The sequence below is a fragment of the Loxodonta africana genome, chromosome 1 (assembly GCF_030014295.1).
Source record: "Loxodonta africana isolate mLoxAfr1 chromosome 1, mLoxAfr1.hap2, whole genome shotgun sequence".
In the NCBI taxonomy this organism is placed as follows: Eukaryota; Metazoa; Chordata; class Mammalia; order Proboscidea; family Elephantidae; genus Loxodonta; species Loxodonta africana.
In genome coordinates, this window is record NC_087342.1 from 237,717,510 (window position 1) to 237,737,064 (window position 19,555).

Consider the following 19,555-nt stretch of genomic DNA (forward strand, 5'->3'; position numbering starts at 1 on the left):
GGGCCATCCTCAGGGGCACAGGGCCATGCAAGCAAGGACAGGTGGGCACAGTGTTGGGAGACAGCAGAGAGAGGCAGGAAGGCAGAGTGGCTGAGTATAGGTTTTGAAATCCTGCCACATGGATGGGAATCCTGGACGAGTAACTTGCGGGCTGAGTGGCCCTGAGCAGGTTGTTTATCAGTAGTCAGTTTCCTCATCTGTAAAAGGGGATAAAATACCCCCTTATAGGGCTGCTGCTGGGTGAAATGAGAGCACACTGGTGGAGCGTTTAGACTTTGTTCTTGGCAAGTAGTAAGTACTCAGAATGTGAACATTAATTATTAAGAAGGTAAAATCCATGAGACTGGGTGTTGTCTTGGATGTTGAGGGTATGGAGAAAGAGTACCTGGGATGCCTGCCGTGTTTCCCTCGACTCTGTTCCCCTTCCCAGGCCTGGCTCAGCTGGCACTTCCCTGTAAAGCCCCTGTCACGGCCCGAGCCCCTGGGCACTGCATGTGTGTGCAATCCTGCGGCATCCCGCACGGCTCCCGACATCTGCACTCGGCTCCACCATAACGTGGGCAGAGGAGCCCTCCAGCATATTCAGGAAATGAAAGTCACAGCTTGCGGTAAAGTTTACACTGAAAACGGTTTTTAACACCGAGAAATGCATTTTAATTTTCATCACGGGCGAGGCGTGGGATTATATCGCCATTCTTAGTACATGACAGACTGCCATCCAGAAGTAAGGTTCAGACTGGAACTTGTGTGATGGGCATCATTAGTCACTCCTGCTGTTCTGTTACCTGTGGAAACCCCAGGCTCTGCTGGACGTGACTGTAATTGGCCGGTGAAGGAGACCGAGACCCAGGTGGGAGAGCAGGAAAGACACCTTTATTTTGTTTCACAAAGAAAGGAATTCGAGCTGCTGCTGCCGAGACTGTTCCCGGAGGGCGACAGGATAAGTTACTTCTAAGGGTTTTACAAGTAGAGAGTTCATACAAGTTATGTTGCAACGTTGGTAATCGTGCTACGCAGGAGAAGTGGGGTTTACATGTAGCTTCCAAGCAAAGAAAGCCAGATTTTACTGTAGTGCCGTGGGGGAGGAAGCCAAGCAAAGGAAATTGGATTCCGATGCAAAGCTGCTTGAGGCTGCCTGAGTTATGTGAAATCTGGGTGACAAGGATGAGTGGTGACATCATTAGAGATAGTCCCCAATCAAAGGTAATTGTAACAAAAATGTTTCCGAGCATACCAAAAAGAGTCGTACAAGGGTTAATTTTGAATAGAAACAGTGAGTAGGCCCTTGTATTAGTTGATAATCCAGTTAGTGAAGAGGGGCACATCATACAGACACATTGAAAAATATTTAAATTTGTCACTGATTGGACACAACACTGATGATGATAATATGAAGCTATAATATGCCGCTACCATGAGGACACTGATAAAAACTAGCTAATGAGGGTCGTCGTTGTTAGTTGCAGAGTAGAACTGCGCTCCGTGGGATAGTCACGGCCGGGACCTTTCAGAAATAGATTACCAGCCCTTTCTTCCGAGTCACCTCTGGGCGAGTTTGAACCGCCAGCCTTTGGCTAGTAGTTGAGTGCTTAACCATTAGCGCCACCCAGGGATTCAGTAAGTAAAAGAGTATACTACTACTAAGGTTATTAGTCACTGCATAAGAAAATTTGAAACGTTCTAAAATCCTAAACTCTTGTGTGAAAAAAGAACCTGAAAAATGTTTCCCAAATTTGACAATTCTAAACTTACGTGACATTTCTAAAAAGGAATTGCGAAAATGAATGGAGCTCTGTAAGAATAATTTTTGATCATTCTAGAGTAATCTTTATTTCATATCTATGGTGAGATATTACAAAATCATTGTCATATGAAAAGGCAACATAAAGAAGTATGTAGTAAAGCCGTGTAGGAAAAAAAACAAAGATCTGTCAGGCAGTTAATAAAAAAATTTGTTATTAGATTTTGTGATGTTTGTGGTATTTGTCAGATTTTTGAAAATTTAAGTTTATTGTCTTTTTTCCTCATTCAAAGTGTTTACATTTATAGCTAACTTTTATAAGTAATTTTGTATCCTTTTTCTTAAAGAGACTGCCTGCAAACTGTATAAGCTTCGGGTTCCATAAAACAAGGATCTACCCTGGTATGTGTATAGAATAGAATTGAAAAGGAAGTAGAGGAGGTGAAAAACAGTTTAACTCTGTTCTCAGTAGAATTGATTATTGAAAATATGTCGTAGTCTGAAATCTGAGCAGACCCTGTACCTCAGATAACTTTGAGGAATTTTGTTAAGACTTGGTGACATCGTGCCTCCTGAAACTCACACTGAGAACCTTCCAGAGAAGGACCTAAACGCTGCACCGTCATCTCCTCCATCACTCACGCAAATTTATCCAACGAGAATACCATATGCTGAGCTGTACCCGAGATTAATATGTTCGATTATCTCATGACGTTACTGAAGATCAGCCCCTCTCCAGGATCATTCACCCTTCAGGGATTTAAATTTCACAAATGCAGTCAACATCGAATGAAGTCGGCCGCTTATACTGCAGCTCCGTCATTGTGCTTAGCAGCCCAAGTTCCTAGTTGCAAGCAACAGAATCACTCTGCCCTTAACAAGTGGAAATGGAACTTATTGGAAAGACAGGGTGGAGAAACAGGTTTAGAAAGCAGGCTGGAACCAAGGAAGGTTAGGCAACAGGAACAGTCTGGCCAGGACAGTGAGCAGAGCATAGGCCTCGGAACTGGTGCCACCAACACTACTGTTGTGAGACGGTCCATTGCTCCCTCAGAATGCAAAACTCACGGCTTGTGATCGGCCAGCCCAAGTTATGCGTCCATGCCTTCGCCCCAAAGGGGCAGGGAGGAAGGAGCCTCAAGTTCCCTTTGGTTTCAGCAGTGGGCGGCTGCCTCCCAGCAAGACTCACGTCACCTGGGGAATACTCCCCAAGTAAGATGGAGGAGGTGAGAAGAACCACGGCAGGTGGTCATTGCTGCCATTCCTCTGTTGGAATTTCTTAGAGTTCATGCAGTGGGGGATAAGCATAGCAGTCACCCTTTATTGAGTGACTACTGTGTGCCTGAAGTCGTGCTAAGCACTCTGTGTGGATTCTTCATGTTCACAACTTGATGAGGAAGCAGGTCTGAATAAGCCAGACTGTGCTTCAGAATTGCATGGTTTACCACAACAGAGATGCACGTTTTTGCTCATGCCCGTCCACTGCAGGCCTGTGGTGGTTCAGCGCTGCAGGCTGCTCCCAGTGGGTGGTAACTTTGTCTCACACAGGACCATAGGTTGGTGACAGTGGAGGATAGAGTTTAGAGTTTCACGTACCCACTCTTGAAAGCTTCATGTCACCCCTGGCACTGCCCGTTGGACCGAGCTCCTCCTATGGCCCTGTCCAGCTGCAAGGGGTGTCGGAAACACTGACTCCTGTGTACCCAGGAGGCGGGAGAGGACCAGAAATACTGCTGAGAACTAGTAATATTTACCACAGGCAAGTGCCTCAAATACAAGAAATCACCTTGAATCCTTACAAAAATAGCTCTTGGGTGACCAAATTTGACGTTTATATTTTGGATGTTGTTGTGTGGCACTGAGTCGGTCCCGACTCACAGTGACCCCATGTGACAGAGTAGAACTGGCCCATAGGGTTTCCCAGGCTGTCTTCCTTATGGGAGCAGATCAACAAGCCTTTCTCCTGCGAAGCTGTTTGTGGTTCGAACTCGTAACAGTTTCAGCTCCGAGTTATTTTCAGCTGCTATCATGCATGGTGGTTATTTTAATAGCAGCCGCTAATGCAAATCACTTTTTAAAAAGAAATAAGATAAAAACAAATGTGGAGAGGTCTGTAGTCCGCTGAACGTCTCTGGTGTACAGTGAGCAGTCTTGCTGGCAAAGAGGGTCTTTGGGAGGGGCCTTTATAAATGCCAAACTTAGGAGTCGACTGATCTCTGGCGAAGGGGTAAAGGCAATTCAGTGGAGAAGGGGCAGCCTTTGGTGCTGGAGCAATTAGACATCTGTGTGCAAATTTAAAAATGAGTTGAGACATGGACCTTACACCTCTCACAGAAATTAAATGGGTTATAGACCTAAATGTAAAACAGAACTATGAAATGTCTAGAAGTAAACATAGAAAATCTACATGACCTTGTTGATGAGTTTTTAGATACAACATCAAAACCATGATCCCTGAGAGAAAAAATGGGTAAGTTGGACTTTATTAAAATTTAAGAAGTTCTGCTTTACAAAAGATACTATTAATAACATGAAAAAAGACAAACCGTAGACTGGGAGAAAATATTTGTAAAATATATATCTGATAAAGAGCTTGTATCCAAGACAAGACATAAGGAGCCCTGGTGGTGCAATGGTTTAGCGTTTGGCTATTAACAAGATGGTTGTCAATTCAAACCCACCAGCCTCTCCAAGGGAGAAAGATATGGTCGTCAGCTTCGGTAGAGATTGCAGCCTTGGAAACCCCGTGGGCCAGTTCTATTCTGTCCTGTAGTGTCGCTGTGAGTCAGAATTGACTCCATGGCAGTGGGTTTAGGCTTATTTTTAGAACTGTTACAGCTTACAGAGTGTTTTCTGTGAAGATAGGTGTGCTGCTCCAGTCCCTGCTGTATGCTTATTTCAATGATAAATGTCACCTAACGGAATTGACTGGACGGCATTGGGTTGGGTAACCTGCCCCGCTACCCAGTTTTACAGAGAAGACCGTGTAAAGCTGCGGAGTCAGAACCAGCGCCTTTTCAGACAGGACGAGCAGGCCGTGAACACGTGTGTTTTAGCAGGGCTGGGGTTTAGTCGGGACACCCACTTTGTTCAGGGCCACCCCCTCATACCCATCTGTAGGGCAGCATGCATGTCTGGGTAGCTAGAACGGATTCTGAGAGTGGCAGGGGGAGAAATGGACACAACCCTCATCAGTGTTTACTCTTGGTAATTATTCACGTCCTGAAAGTCAACAGGAGTTTCTGCAGCCGGGGCAGATGGAGCGTTACCGACAGCAATGTCTGCCCCTTTCTGCGGGGATGTGATGAGAACCAGGCAGATACCCCTATAGGGCCTGAGGTCTGTACTGTAGATGGGGAACCTGAAAAACGTGAGTCTGGGAGCCTCCCTCACCTCCCCAGAGAGGGACAGAAATTTAGTCCTCTGAATGTAAACAAAGTCTCCTTAGGGATTCTGCTCCAGGTCTCACCCCCTACCTCCCCCGCCCCCAGGATGTAAGCAGACACCTCAGAGAGGTGCATTTCTATCTAGTCAGTCACTTCCATGGCCTTTTGTTTTGATCTAGGTACCAGTAAAAGTTGTTCAGAAAGCCCTGACCATCCAGAAACATAGAAACCTGTCTCTCCAGCCCCACAACCCACGCCCCGCTACTGGTCATGGCTCACCAAGGAGAAAGGCGGGCAGACGGAGCTGGCTGAGCGAGGTAACGTATGGGGCAAGCAGAGGCCGGGCTGCATAGCGCAGAGCACAACCTGGCACGATGCAGCGTCTACAAATCGCCATGAAGACTTGCTGTTATCTGTCTTCTTTATTATAACCGTCCTAGTGGGTATGAAGTGGTATCTCGCTGTGGTTTAGATACTCATTTCCCTAATGGCTAATGACACTGAGCAACTTTCCCTGTGCCTACTGGCCGTTTGCGTATCTTCTTTGGAGAGATGTCTATTCAGGTACTTTGTCCAGTTCTAACTGGTTTATCTGGGCTTGAGTTGTAAGAGTGTTTTGGTGATTTCCGGATACAAGCCACTTATCAAATATATGATTTTTTTTTTCCCCCATTCTGTGGGTTGTCTTTTCATTTTCCTGGTGGTGGTCTTTGAAACACAAAAGTTTTTAATTTTAATGCAGTGCGATTTATCTGGTTTTTTTTTGTTGTTGTTGTTGTTGTTGTGCTTTTGATATCATATCTAAGAATTCTTTACCTAACCCAAAATCATAAAGATTGACTTCTACGTTTTCTTTTAAGAGTTTCATAGGTTTAGCTCCTCCGTTTAGGCCTCTGATCCACATGGAGGTAATTTTTGTCTCTGACATGAGGAAGGAGGCCTGGGCCCAACTTCATTCTTGTGCATGTGGGTGTCCAGTTCTCCCAGCACTGTTGGTTGAAAAATTCTCCTTTCCCCTTGAGTTGTCTGGGCAGTCGTGGAAAAATCCACGTGAGGGTTTGTCTCTAGATGCTCAGTTTCTGTCCATATCCTGGTACCACACTCTCTTCATGACTGCAGCTTTGTACTACGCTTTGAAACCAGGAAGTTAGTCTTCCAACCTTGTTCTTTTCCAAGATTGTTTTGGCTATTCTGAGTCTCTTGAGTTTCCATGTGAATTTTAGGATAAGCTTACCAATTTCTGGAGAAAAAAACAAAACAAACAAAAAAACCCATCTTGCTAGGATTTTGATGGGGATTGAATTGAATTTGTACATCAATTTAGGGAATATTGCTATCTTAACAAACTTAGCAACTTTTCTAGTCCACAAACAAGGGGTGTCTCTCCATTATTTTAGACATTCTTGAATTTCTTTTAGCAATATTCTATAGGTGTCAGTTTACTTGTACCTTTTTGTTACATTTATTTCTAAGTATTTTATTCTTTTTGATGCTATTATAGATGAAATTGTTTTCTTAATTTCATTTTTGGTTTGTTAATTTCTAGTGTGTAGAAATATAATTGATTTTTCTATATTGATCTTTACCCTGTAACTTTGCTGAACTGATTTATTAGTTCCAACAGTTTTTTTTGTGTGTGTGTGTGTGGATTCTTTAGAATTTTCTGCATACTTTTTTTTCTGGGAATATCATGTCATCTGCAAATATAGTTTTACTTCTTTCTTTCCAATCTTGATGCTGTTTTTTTTTCTCTCTTCTCTCTCTTTCTTGCCTAATTTTCCAGACTAGAATCTCCAGTGCAGTGTTGATGGAAGTGGTGAGACGGGCATCCTTCTCGTGTTCCTGATCTTAGGGAGAAACATTCAGTCTTTATCAGGCTGACGAAGACTCCTTCCATTCCTAGTTGGTAGAGTGTTTTTATCATAAAGCTTTTGACTTTGTCTTTTTGACTTTGTCAAATGCTTTTTCTGTGTCCACGAAATGATCTTGTGGTTTTTACATTACAAATATTTGGGATGAATCCCTCTTGGCATGGTATGTAATCCCCTTTTATCTGTTGCTATATTCAGTTTGTTGAGAATTTCCATATCTATATTCAAGAGTTATTGGTCGATAGTTTCGTTTCTTGTGATGCCTTTGTCTGGATTTAGCATCAGGGTAATACTTACAGAATAAGTTGAAAAGTGTTCCCTCCTCTTCTGTGTTTTGGGAGAGTTTGTAAAGAATTGATATTAATTTTTCTTTAACTATTTGGTAGAATTTACTATCTGGGCCTGGACTTTTTGGGGGGGGGGAATTTTTTTTAAATTAATAATTCAATCTTGTTATAGTCCTATTCAGAGTTTCTATTTCTTTTTAAGTCAGTTTTGATAGTTTGTCTTTCTAGAAATGTGTCCATTTCACTCAAGTTAAGTAATTGTTTGACATACAATTGTTCATAGTGTTCCCTTATAATGTTTTTTTATTTTTACAAGCTTTGTAGTGATGTGTCGTCTTTCATTCCTGGTATCAGTCATTTGAGTCTTCTCTCTTTTTTTCTTGGTCAGTCTAGATAAAGCTTTATCAATTTTGTTATTCTTTTCAAAGAACTAACTTTGGGGTTTTATTGATTTTCTCTATTGTTTTTCTTTTCCCTGTTTCACTGATTTCTGCTCTAATCTTTAATGTTTTCCTTCTGCTTGCTTTAGGTTTAGTTTGTTTAGTGAAAGTAATTATTAGAATTATTTAATGTTTTAAAAGTAACCCCGTCTTCAAAAAACCCCCTTAGAACTATTTAATGTTTCTCTGTGTGAACTGAGGTATTTAGAGAACATCTACGTAGTATGCTCAGTAATAACAACAAATGAAAATAGGTCGTTTAACCAGTTCACATTTTTGACTCAGACCACATGAGTGGTGAGGGCGCTTTACCCGCAGCGATTTCCACTTGAAAAAACAAAGCATTGCCGTGGGTTTATAAAAATATTTGGCAATGTGTCTCCTAAGAAACAGCAGAGAACCTTCAACATTTTTCCACTGAGAAATTGAAGACTCAGGAAACTAGGGAAAAAATTACAGATTTTTAGAGAGAAAGTGTTTAGCTGACCAATAGTATAAGAACAGAATAAAATTAATAATTTTCAGTTGATTTGTTATGGTCAGGTAAGGATTGTATGAGGGAGAGTAGAAGAGACAACAGAGGAGAAAGTGAGAAATAGAAACCAGGGTCAGGAGGAGAGAGTGATAAGGAAGGGAGGGAGGAATTGAGAAAGGAGGAGAAAGGGCATTAGAGGGAGAGCTGGGCGGAAGGAGGGGGAAGGTAAAATCAACAGCACACATATGAATCAATGTTTTCTGAGATGAAATAAAGTTCACACAGTTTTTTATACGTTATGCTAACCTGGGTTTTGGGGTAGACCTTATCAGAGTGGGAGTCTACTGATAGAGCTACCACATAATTCATGCATCAGTCATGAACCATCCCACACAACTCTCCTATCACGGCAACCAATTATTAACTTTTCTGGATCTGTTGGTACTAGATGCCTCCTGAGAAGAAATATTCCCAACTACAGTGGTGTGAAGAAAGTAATTTCATTTCATCAGATATTTGCTTCAGAGCTGCATAAAACCCACAGACTACCTTCAGCCTGGTTTTGAGAATACTTGAAACTGACACACACACACATACACACATACACACATGCACACACAGTACACATGTACACACATACACACACATATACATGCATACATGGACACACACATGCACACAACCGTGCACACATACCCACATTCACACTACACACATCCACGTGTGCACACACACACATTCATACTACACACATCCACATGCACACACATGCACACATGCATACAAACATGCAGGTGCACACATTCTCACATGCACACATTCACACTACACACATCTACACGCACACACGTGTACACATGCATACAAACATACAGGTACACACATACCCACATGCACACATTCACACTACACACATCTACATGCACACACGCAGACCCCTCCACACACTTACACACAAATGAATTTTTATAGGTGATTTCTACTCACCCAACCTAAGTAATTCTCAAAGAATGAGTTGAAAAATTTCAGGTTTCTGAGAAGTCTATTTGTCTAATAAAAAGGAGTAAAATCCTTTGAAATGTTTAAAATATCTCATTAATATTTAAAGGCTACCAGTGAGATTGAATACAAAGCAAAGGAGACAGACTCCTAGTCCTAAAATCTGTCAGGTTTCCCAATACCCTTTCACAGCACAGGACGTGTGCAGGCACCATGTAGTGTGGCACCTGTTTCCAGTTTTACCATAATGATAGGATATGTATGTGTCTTTTTGCTTAGAAAATATTTTCTCCTTAATTGTGTGGGCTTTTAAAAGCTTTAGAAATATAGGGCACCTTAGAATGCCTGCCGGAATAGGAAACCTTGCAGAAGGTTATCTTGCTTTTTCTCTCCAGAGTAGCTGAGTTTTCCCCTGTGGTCTGACCGCGGTGGTTTTAGAAATAACGTGTATCCTCAGAGTGTGTGCTGTTAAGTAATAACAACCATACTGTAGGTGTGCTTGTCCATCAGCCTTTGTCCAGGCCGTACCCGGGTAAAACCCAGGTAAATAAGACTACTCAGAGACAGCGTGTTCTCATTAACAGGATTCTCTCTCTAAATGAGAAATCTGGAAACTTTAACATTAGAAACATATTTAAAATGCACACCCATTAATCAGTAGCCTTAATGAATGCCCATATTTCAACTTCTTTCTTTACAGACTCAAGATCTTTTCATTAATTGAGAATAATCTCTTAGCTCAGTTCTAGCTATTTGAATGTCTTCTTTTCTGATAATTTCTCTTTCCGTCCATTTCAAGGATCATTATTATAATAACTGAAGTCTTTCGTCTGATAATTCCAAGGGCTGTGTCATCTCAGCATGTGGGATTGTTGATTTTCTTTTCCTGTGAAACCTAATGAATTTATATGGTAGAAAATATGTAAAAAATGATCTCATCCACTCAACCACTAATTTATGTTTTAACAACCTTCTTATCTCCTTTGTAAACCTTGCGTTTAAAATTATTGGGAATCTTTGTTTCCCTCACTAGACAGTAAACTCCAGAGTAGCAGGGGTGAGGGAGAGCTATCGTTTTGATCTTTGTATCTCCGACATTGTCCAGTACCTGCCTTGTCGTAAAAAACAAACAAACAAACACAAACCTGTTGCAATCGAGTCCATTCCGACTCATAGCGACCCTACAGGACAGCGTAGAACTGCCCCATAGGGTTTCCAAGGAGTGGCTGTTGGATTCGAACTGCTGACCTTTTGGTTAGCAGCCAAGCTCTTAGCCACTGCACCACCAGGACTGCACCTTGTCATAAATGGGCACCCAATAAATACTTTTGTATGAAAGAAAAACCAAGATTAATTTGAAAAGCAATTTTCTGAGTGCTTATTAACAAATATGAAGGAGCCCTAGTGGCGCAGTGGTTAAGAGCTTAGCCGCAAAACTGAAAGGTTGGTGGTTCCAACCACCAGTGTTGCCCACTCGGTCTCGTATACTTGATTCAACTAAGAAGCACGTTCCTCACATGTGTTATTGTTTGTTTTAAAGGTCTGTCTAATCTTTGGCTGAAAGGCCCACTTTGCGAGTGGCTTCAGTTCTCGGTTAAGGAACAACATCTTTTACTTAAAAAAAAAAAAAGAGATGGTGGTTGAGACTGCTGCCATGTTAAGTATGCAATTGTCATCGTATGTGAGGAGAGGAGTGGGTTAGTGGATATGGATAGAAACAGCTCCAGGAGAAGCCTTTGGGCTCTGACTGGGAAATGGGATTCCTAACATTCAGCAAGAGCGGGGGAAATGCCTCACTCTTCTTTCTCCATCTGTTCTGTGGTCCCCGGGCAGTCCTGCAATAGCAGTGGTCCAGCAGAGGCCACAGGTGCTAAAACACTGATGGAGGAGATACCTCCTCTCTGACAGAAGGAACCGAAGTCCCAAGAGGGTGGGGCAAGCCCCTGTTATATCATTTCTGTCTCTCCTCCAGAAGCTTCGCCCTGATGCAGGTGCAGTCATGAGAAATGGCAGCAGTGTGGAGTAGTTGAAGCTAGATCTTCCTGACAGGAGAACTAGACAGGGAATCCTAAGGAATCAGCTGGACTCTATGGAGAAGAATTGGGCATCAGGATTGGAGGAAGATTCATTGACAACCTGCGTTGTGCAGATGACACAGCCTTGCTTGCTGAAAGTAAAGAGGACTTGAAGCACTTACAAAGACTACAGCCTTCAGTATGGATTACACCTCAACATAAAGAAAATAAAAATCCTCACAACTGGACCAATGGGCAACATCAAGATAAACGGAGAAAAGATTAAAGTTGTCAAGGATTTCATTTTACTTAGATCCACAATCAACAGCCATGGAAATAGCAGTCGAGAAATCAAAAGATGCATTGCATTGGGCAAATCGGCTGCAAGAGATCTCTTTCAAGTGTTAAAAAGCAAAGATGTCACCTTGGGGGCTAGAGTGCACCTGACCCAAGCCATGGTGTTTCCCGTGTGCATGGGAAAGCTGGAGAATGAATAAGGAAGACTGAAGAAGAATCGAAGCCTTTGAATTGTGGTGCTGGTGAATAATATTAAATATACCATGGACTGCCAAAACAGCAAACAAATCTGTCTTGGAGGAAGTACAGCCAGAATGCTCTTGGAAGCAAGGATGGCGAGACTTCACCTCACGTACTTTGGACATGTTATCAGAAGGGATCAGCCCCTGGAGAAGGGCATCATGCTTGGTAAAGTAGAGGGTCAGTGAAAAAGAGGAAGACCCTCAACGAGATGGATTGACACGGTGTCTGCAACAATGGGCTCAAGCATAACAATGATCATAAGGATGGCACAGGCCCTGGCAGTGTTTCGTTCTGTTGTGCATATGGTCACTATGACTCGGAACCAACTCGATGGCCCCTAACAGCAACCTAACAACAAGGAACCAGAGAGCACCAGGGAGATTGCAGAGGGAAGACCTCACAATGTTGTTTATGAATGCTTTGGCACACTCCTAGGCTGTGCACGCATGACTCCAACCCTAAACAACATGCCATAGACCTTGAGTACTGAACTATGGGATAGACTGCCACTCAGGTCCAAGACTGGCCACTGGATGACACATACCTGAGGCAGATAGGAGTACCACTGTGAAGGCATAGACAATGAACTAACATTGGAATCACAACCCACAGGAGGCTGGGAGGAACTTGTGGCATGAACCCAATTTGGTTGATTACTCGCCAAAAGAAACAAAAAATTCATGCAAGTTAAAACAAGATCCAGGCTTTTATAATATTCAAATAAAACCCAAAACAACACTGCTTACAAAGAACCAGGAAAATCTCAACTCACACAGGAAAAAACAACATAAAAGAAACCTGTTGCGGTCAAGTCGATTCCAATTCCTAGTGACCCTCCAGAACAGAGTGGGACCGCCCCGTAGGGTTTCCTTACGGAAGCAGACTGCCACGTCGCTCTACTGTGGAGCAGCTGGTGGGCTTGAACCATCAACTTCTGAGCAGCCGCGAGCTTAACTACTGCACCACCAGGGCTCCTTAGCATTGGCGAAAAACAAGGCTCTGGGAATTGACGGAATACCAACTGAGATGTTCCAACAAACATGCAATGATTGTGAGTGTGGCTCAGGACCAGGCAATGTTTTGTTCTGTTGCGCATAGGGTCGCTATGAGTCGGAACAGACTCAACGGCACCTAAGAACAACAACAACAAGTATATCATGAAAAGTGAATTTTATATAGGTAATCTATTGAACAATCACTTAAAAATTATAAAAAGAGATATAGTAAACACAACAGATAGAATACTATTAAATGTTCAAACAATGCAAAAGAAAGCAGAAAAGAAGAAACAGGAATGAAAAAGAAGACAGAAGCAGAAAACAAAAATAAAATGGTAGACATAAATATAAACATCAATAAGTACGTTAAATATAAATGGTCTAAACATATCAATTAAAGATAGAATAATAATAAAAGAACCCAACTCTGTGCTCTCCAGAAGAAACTCATTTCAAATAAAACTATATGGATTAGTTAAAACCAAAAGGATGAAAAAAAGATACACCATACAAATACCAATAAAAAGAAAGCTGGAATGTCGCTATTAATATGAGACAAAATAAAATTCAGAGCAAATATAATTACCAAGGATAAAGAGGGATATTGCATAATGACAAAAGGTCAATTTACAAAGAAGATACCTAAAAAGAGAGCTTCAAAATTCATGAAGCAAAAGCTGACAAACTGAAAAGAGGAAAAGGTAAATTTGCCATTGTAGTTGAAGATTTGAACACTCCCGTCTTAGTAAGCGATAGAACACATACACAGAAAATTAACAAAAATATCAGTCACTAGGTCTATAGAACCCTCCGCCCAACAACAGCAGGATATATGTTCTTTTCAAGAGCGTATGAAATATGCACATTGTCGTTAATCGAATTGTGTCCCCCAAAAATGCATGTCAATTTGGATAGTCCATGATTCCCAGTATTGTGTGATTGTCCACAATTTTGTCATCTGCTGTTATTTTCCTGTGTGTTGTAAATACTACGTCTATGATGTTAATGAGGTGGAATTAGAGGCAGTTATGTTAATGAGGCAGGACTCAATCTACAAGATTAGGTTGTGTCTTTTGAGATATAAAAGAGAGGAGCGAGCAGAGAGACATGGGGACCTCATACCACCAAGAAACAAGAGCCAGGAGAATAGCGTGTCCTTTGGACCTGGGATCCCTGCTCTGAGAAGCTCCTCCCCCAGGAAGAGACTGATGACAAGGACCTTCCTCCACAGCTGACAGAGAGAGAAAGCCATCCCCTGGAGCTGATGCCCTGAATTCAAGCTTCTAGCCCCCTAGACTGTGAAAGAATAAATTTCTCTTTGTTAAAGCTGTTCACTTGTGGTATTCTATTATAGCAGTACTAGGTAACTAAGACACACATAAATAGACTACATCTAAAGTCATTAAAAAACCTTAACAAGTCAAAAACAAATGAAATGATACAAAGTATGTTTCTATAATGGAATTAAACTAGAAACCAATAAAGGAAAGATAACAAGAAAATCTCTAAACGCTTGAAAATTAAACGGTACATTTCTATAAGCCATGGGTAAAATAGAAAAACTTAAAGGAAGTTAGAAAATATTTTGAACAGAATGAAATGGAAACAAAAGACAAATGTATTCTTGAGATGGTCTCTAAATTCAGGTAGGATATACTAAAGGTCGTACTTTGGCTCTTGTAGACTTGTTCTAATTTTCTTCAGCTTCAACTTGAACTTGCGTATGAGCAATTGATGGTCTGTGCCACAGTCGGCCCCTGGCCTTGTTCTGACTGATGATATTGAGCTTTTCCGTCATGTGTTTCCACAGACATAGTCAATTTGACTCCTGTGTGTTCCATCTCATGAGGTCCATGTGTATAGTCGCCGTTTATGTGAAAGTAGATATTTGCAATGAAGAAGTCATTGGTCTTACAAAATTCTATCATGCGATCTCCAGCATCATTTCTATCACCAAGGCCATGTTTTCCATCTACCAATCCTCCTCCTTTGTTTCCAACTTTCGAATTCCATTTGCCAGTAATTATCAATGCGTTTTTGATCAGTTTCAAACTGCAGAAGTTTGTAAAAATCTTCAATTTTTTCGTCTTTGGCCTTAGTGGTTGGTTCATAAACTTGAATAATACTTGTATTAACTGGTCTTTGTAGACGTATGGATATTATCCTGTCACTGACAGCATTGTACTTCAGGATAGATCTAGAAAGTACAATTCTGGGTAAAATTACTGAGGCCTTGCTCTGTACCCAGCAATGTGCTAACCACTTTGCATGGATTAGCTAAGAGTTCTCCCAACAAGTCTGTGAGGTGGAAAAATTGCAGATGAAGAAAGTGAAATTTCAAGAGGAGAGGTGGCTTACCCAAGGTTCCTCTTCATGTTGTCATTCCGGCATAGCAAACTATATGATTGTCTGATTCAAAATGGCCAGTACCAATCCATTTCAGCTCACTAATGCCTAGGATATCAATGTTTATGCATTCCATTTCATTTTTGATGATTTCTAATTTTCCTAGATTCATACTTTGTACATTCCAGGTTCTGATTATTAATGGATGTTTACAGCTGTTTCTTCTCATTTTGAATGGTTCTACATCAGCAAACGAAATGTTCTGAAAGCTTGACTCCATCCATGTCATTAAGGTTGACTCTCCTTTGAGGAGGCAGCTCTTCCCCAGTCATCTTTTGAGTGCCTTCCAACCTGAGTGGTTCATCTTCCAGCACTGTTATCAGGCAATGTTCCACTGCTTTTCAGATATGTGGGGGCACAGACTTGGAAACCCTATGGGGCGGTTCTACTCTGTCCTGTAGGGTCACTGTCAGTTGGAATTGACTCAATGGCATGCAGCACTGGCAACCTTGGGTAAGATGCCTGTCTTCTGGGTGGGGGGAGGTTTGAATAATGAGAGTGAGAAGGTAAGTCTTACAGCTGGCAGAGTGAAATCTCAGGGTAGGAGGGGGATTGGGAATATGCAGACAAAAGAAACTGGAATTTGTGAATAACAACTTTATAATATTCCCCAGACCTATAGTAACATGTTGATGTGTAGTTGGGGGCATTCCTTTGGAAAAATCATTAAATAGTGAAAACTGGAATGATGCCGTATCTACAAGTGCTCCGCTTAGTGTCAGCTCAGAGTGGGTGCTCAGTATGGGCCTGCATGTGATCACAGCATTTTGAGGGAGCTGCCACTGTGTCTTTTTGGCTCTAGGCCTGTCTCAGAAGTTGGGGAAGTCCCCACACTTCCAGTGAGGCCCTCTATAAAAGCCTCAGTTTCAGGTCCTCCATTCGAGACATCCTCTCAGTCAATGTGGGAGTTTCTAGCTGTGGGTGCTCTTTTCTGTGTCAGGGCCTCTCACATGAAAGCAGTGAGGGCTGTTGGGGCCCCTCACATACGATAGAACACAAGAGCAGTGAGGGCTGTCGGAGTCCATCTCATAAACTTGAACACAAAATCAGTGAGAGCTGTCGGGGCCTTTTGACAGAACACAAGAGCAGTGAGGGCTGTCGGGGCCTCTCTCATACAATTGAACACGAAAGCGGTGAGAGCCGTCGGGGCCTCTCACAGACCATTGAACATGAGAGCCACTAGAGTCACAAGTCCTGGGAAGGACCCGGTGGATCGGGCCTTGGTCTGTGTCCTCAGCATTGCTGCCCCAAGCCTGCTCCCTAGGGGGTCCAGCAGCACCTTGACCCCCTGGAGTGGGAAGAAGAGCAGATATTCACACCAAGGCCTGAGGTGTTGTGTCAGAGCCTGGAATGTAATAAGATTTTAGGTTGCCCACGCACATATTAAAATTTGAGCAACACTGGCCTGGAGAACAACTCAGCATTCCTTTCAGAGCTAGAAATGGTGCTGCTCTGGTGTGGTCATAAAAAACAAGGGCAGTTGCACAGTTACTCAATGAGGGTCCCTTTACAAGCCCTGAATTTTAAACCTCTGGCAGGAGGAGCAAGAGCGGTCTTTCTCCCATACTTTGTTCCCTAGTGGCCACATCTGGAGCCTCTCACAGGGCACATTGATGACTTGAAGGCCCAGTCCTTCTCTGAATGTTCTCTTGTCTCTGGTGCCTAAATTTCTTGTCAGATACTGTGCAAGCTAGAAGAGAATGGAGTGACTGAAAGAAAAAAAAAAATTAAAACCTGTCAACCCAGAATTCCATACCCAGCACAAATAGTTTTCGAAACTGAAGGCAAAAAATTTTTTTTTTTTTTTAGATAAACAAAAGCTTATCTAATTCATTGACAGCAAACATGTGCTATAAGAAATGTTAAAAGAAGTCCTTCAAGGTGCAGGAAAATGATACCAGGAGGAAATTTGGATCCACACAAATGGAGAGCACAGTAATAGCAGAAATAAATACTAAGTATGCTTTTTTTAAAAAAATTTTTGTGCTTTAAGTGAAAGTTTACAAATCAAGTCAGACTCTCATATAAAAATTTATAAACACCTTGCTGTATACTCCTAATTGCTCTCCCCCTAATGAGACAGCACACCCCTTCCCTCTGCTCTTTCTTTTCGTGTCTATTCCACCAGCTTCTGACCCCCTCTACCCTCTCATCTCTCCTTCAGACGGGAGATGCCAACATAGTCTCCTGTGTCTACTTGATCCGAGAAGCTTATTCTTCCCCAGTATCATTTTCTATCCCATGGTCCAGTCCAATCCCTGTCTGAAGAGTTGGCTTTGGGAATGATTCCTGTCTTGGGCTAACAGAAGGTCTGGGGGCCATGACCTCGGGGTCCTTCTAGTGTCAGTCAGACCATTAATTCTGGTCTTTTTATAAGAATTTTGGGTCTGCATCCCACTGCTTTCCTGCTCACTTGGAGGTTCTCTGTTTTGTTCCCTGTCAGGGCAGTTACTGGTTGTAGCCAGGTGCCATCTAGTTCTTCTGGTCTCAGTCTAATGTAGTCTCTGCTTTATGTGGCCCTTTCTGCCTCTTGCGTTCATAATTACCTCGTGTCTTTGGTATTCTTCATTCTCCTTTGCTCCAGATGGGTTGAGACCCACTGATGCATCTTAGATGGCTGCTTGCTAGCGTTTAAGACCCCAGACGCCACTCTTAATAGTGGGATGCGGAATGTTTTCTTAATAGATTTTATTATGCCAATTGACTTAGATGTCTCCTGAAACCATGGTCCCCAAACCCCTGCCCCTGCTACGCTGATCTTTGAAGCATTCAGTTTATTCAGGAAACTTCTTTGCTTTTGGTTTAGTCCGGTTGTGCTGACCTCTCCTGTATTGTGCGTTGTCTTTCCCTTCACCTAAAATAGTTCTTATCTACTATCTAATTCGTGAAAACCCTCCCCCACCCTCCCTCCCTACCCCCTCTCATAACCATGAAAGAATATTCTCTTCTCTGTTTAAACAGTTTCTCAAGTTCTTATAATAGTGGTCTCATACAATATTTGTCCTTTGGCAACTAATTTCACTCAGCATAATGCCTTCCAGATTCCTCCATGTTATGAAATGTTTCATGGATTCATCATTGTTCTTTATCAATGAGTAAAATCCCATTGTATGAATACACCATAATTTATCCACTCATCCGTTGATGGGCACCTTGGTTGCTTCCATCTTTTTGCTATTGTAAACAGTGCTGCAATAAATATGGGTGTGCGTATATCTGTTTGTGCAAAGGCTCTTATTTCTCTAGGATATATTCCAGGGAGTGGTATTGCTGGATAATATGGTAGTTCTATTTCAAGTTTTTTAAGGAAGCAACAAATTGATTTCCAAAGTGGTTGTACCATTTTACATTCCCACCAGCAGTGTATAAGTGTTCCAGTCTTTCCACAACCTCTCCAACATTTCTTATTTTGTGTTTTTTGGATTAATGCCAGCCTTGTTGGAGTGAGATGGAATTTCATTGTAGTTTTGATTTGCATTTCTCTAATGGCTCATGATCGTGAGCATTTCCTCATGTATCTGTTAACTACTTAAATGTCTTCTTTAGTGAAGTGTCTGTTCATATCCTTTGCCCATTTTTTAAATGGGTTATTTGTCTTTTTGTGGCTGAGTTTTTGCAGTATCATGTAGATTTTAGAGATCAGATGCTGATCAGAAATGTCATAGCTAAAAACTTTTTCCCAGTCTGTAGGTAATCTTTTTACTCCTTTGGTGAAGTCTTTGGATGAGCATAGATTTTTAGGAGCTCTCAGTTATCTGATTTCTCTTCTGCATTGTTAATAATGTTTTGTATACTGTTCATGCCATGTATTAGGGCTCCTAGTGTTGTCCCTAATTTTTCTTCCATGATCTTTATCGTTTTAGATTTTATATTTAGGTCTTTGATCCATTTTGAGTTAGTTTTTGTACATGGTGTGAGGTATGGGTCTTGTTTGATTTTTTTTGCAGATGGGTATCCAGTTATGCCAGCACCATTTGTTAAAAAGACTGTCTTTTCCCCATTTAACTGACTTTGGGCCTTTGTCAAAAATCAGCTGCTCATATGTGGATGGATTTATGTCTGGATTCTCAATTCTGTTCCATTGGTCTATGTATCTGTTGTTCTACCAATACCAGGCTGTTTTAAGTACTGTGGCGGTATAATAGGTTCTAAAATCAGGTAGAGTGAGGCCTCCCACTTTGTTCTTCTTATTCTGTAATGCTTTTCTAATCCGGGGCCTCTTTCCCTTCCATATGAAGTTGGTGATTTGTTTCTCCATCTCATGAAAAAATGTCAGTGGAATTTGGATCGGAATTGCATTGTATCTATAGGTTGCGTTTGGTAGAATAGACATTTTTATAATGTTAAGTCTTCCTATCCATGAGCAAGATATATTTTTCCATTTATGTAGGTCTCTT

The 19,555-nt window shown here is 41.7% G+C and overlaps 1 long non-coding RNA gene across 2 annotated transcripts in view; it reads left to right on the forward strand.

Annotated features, from left to right (window-relative positions):
• The window catches only part of LOC135232701 (uncharacterized), a 37,272-nt gene that overhangs the window by 6,840 nt on the left and 10,877 nt on the right, over positions 1–19,555 (forward strand). Inside the window, exons 2-3 of one of the 2 annotated variants that reach the window (XR_010323265.1) lie at positions 2,089–2,967; positions 5,307–5,444. This is a non-coding gene — a long non-coding RNA (uncharacterized LOC135232701). Of the gene's footprint in view, positions 1–2,088; positions 2,968–5,306; positions 18,053–19,555 lie in introns of those variants that run through there. The other variant, XR_010323264.1, reaches the window with a different exon arrangement.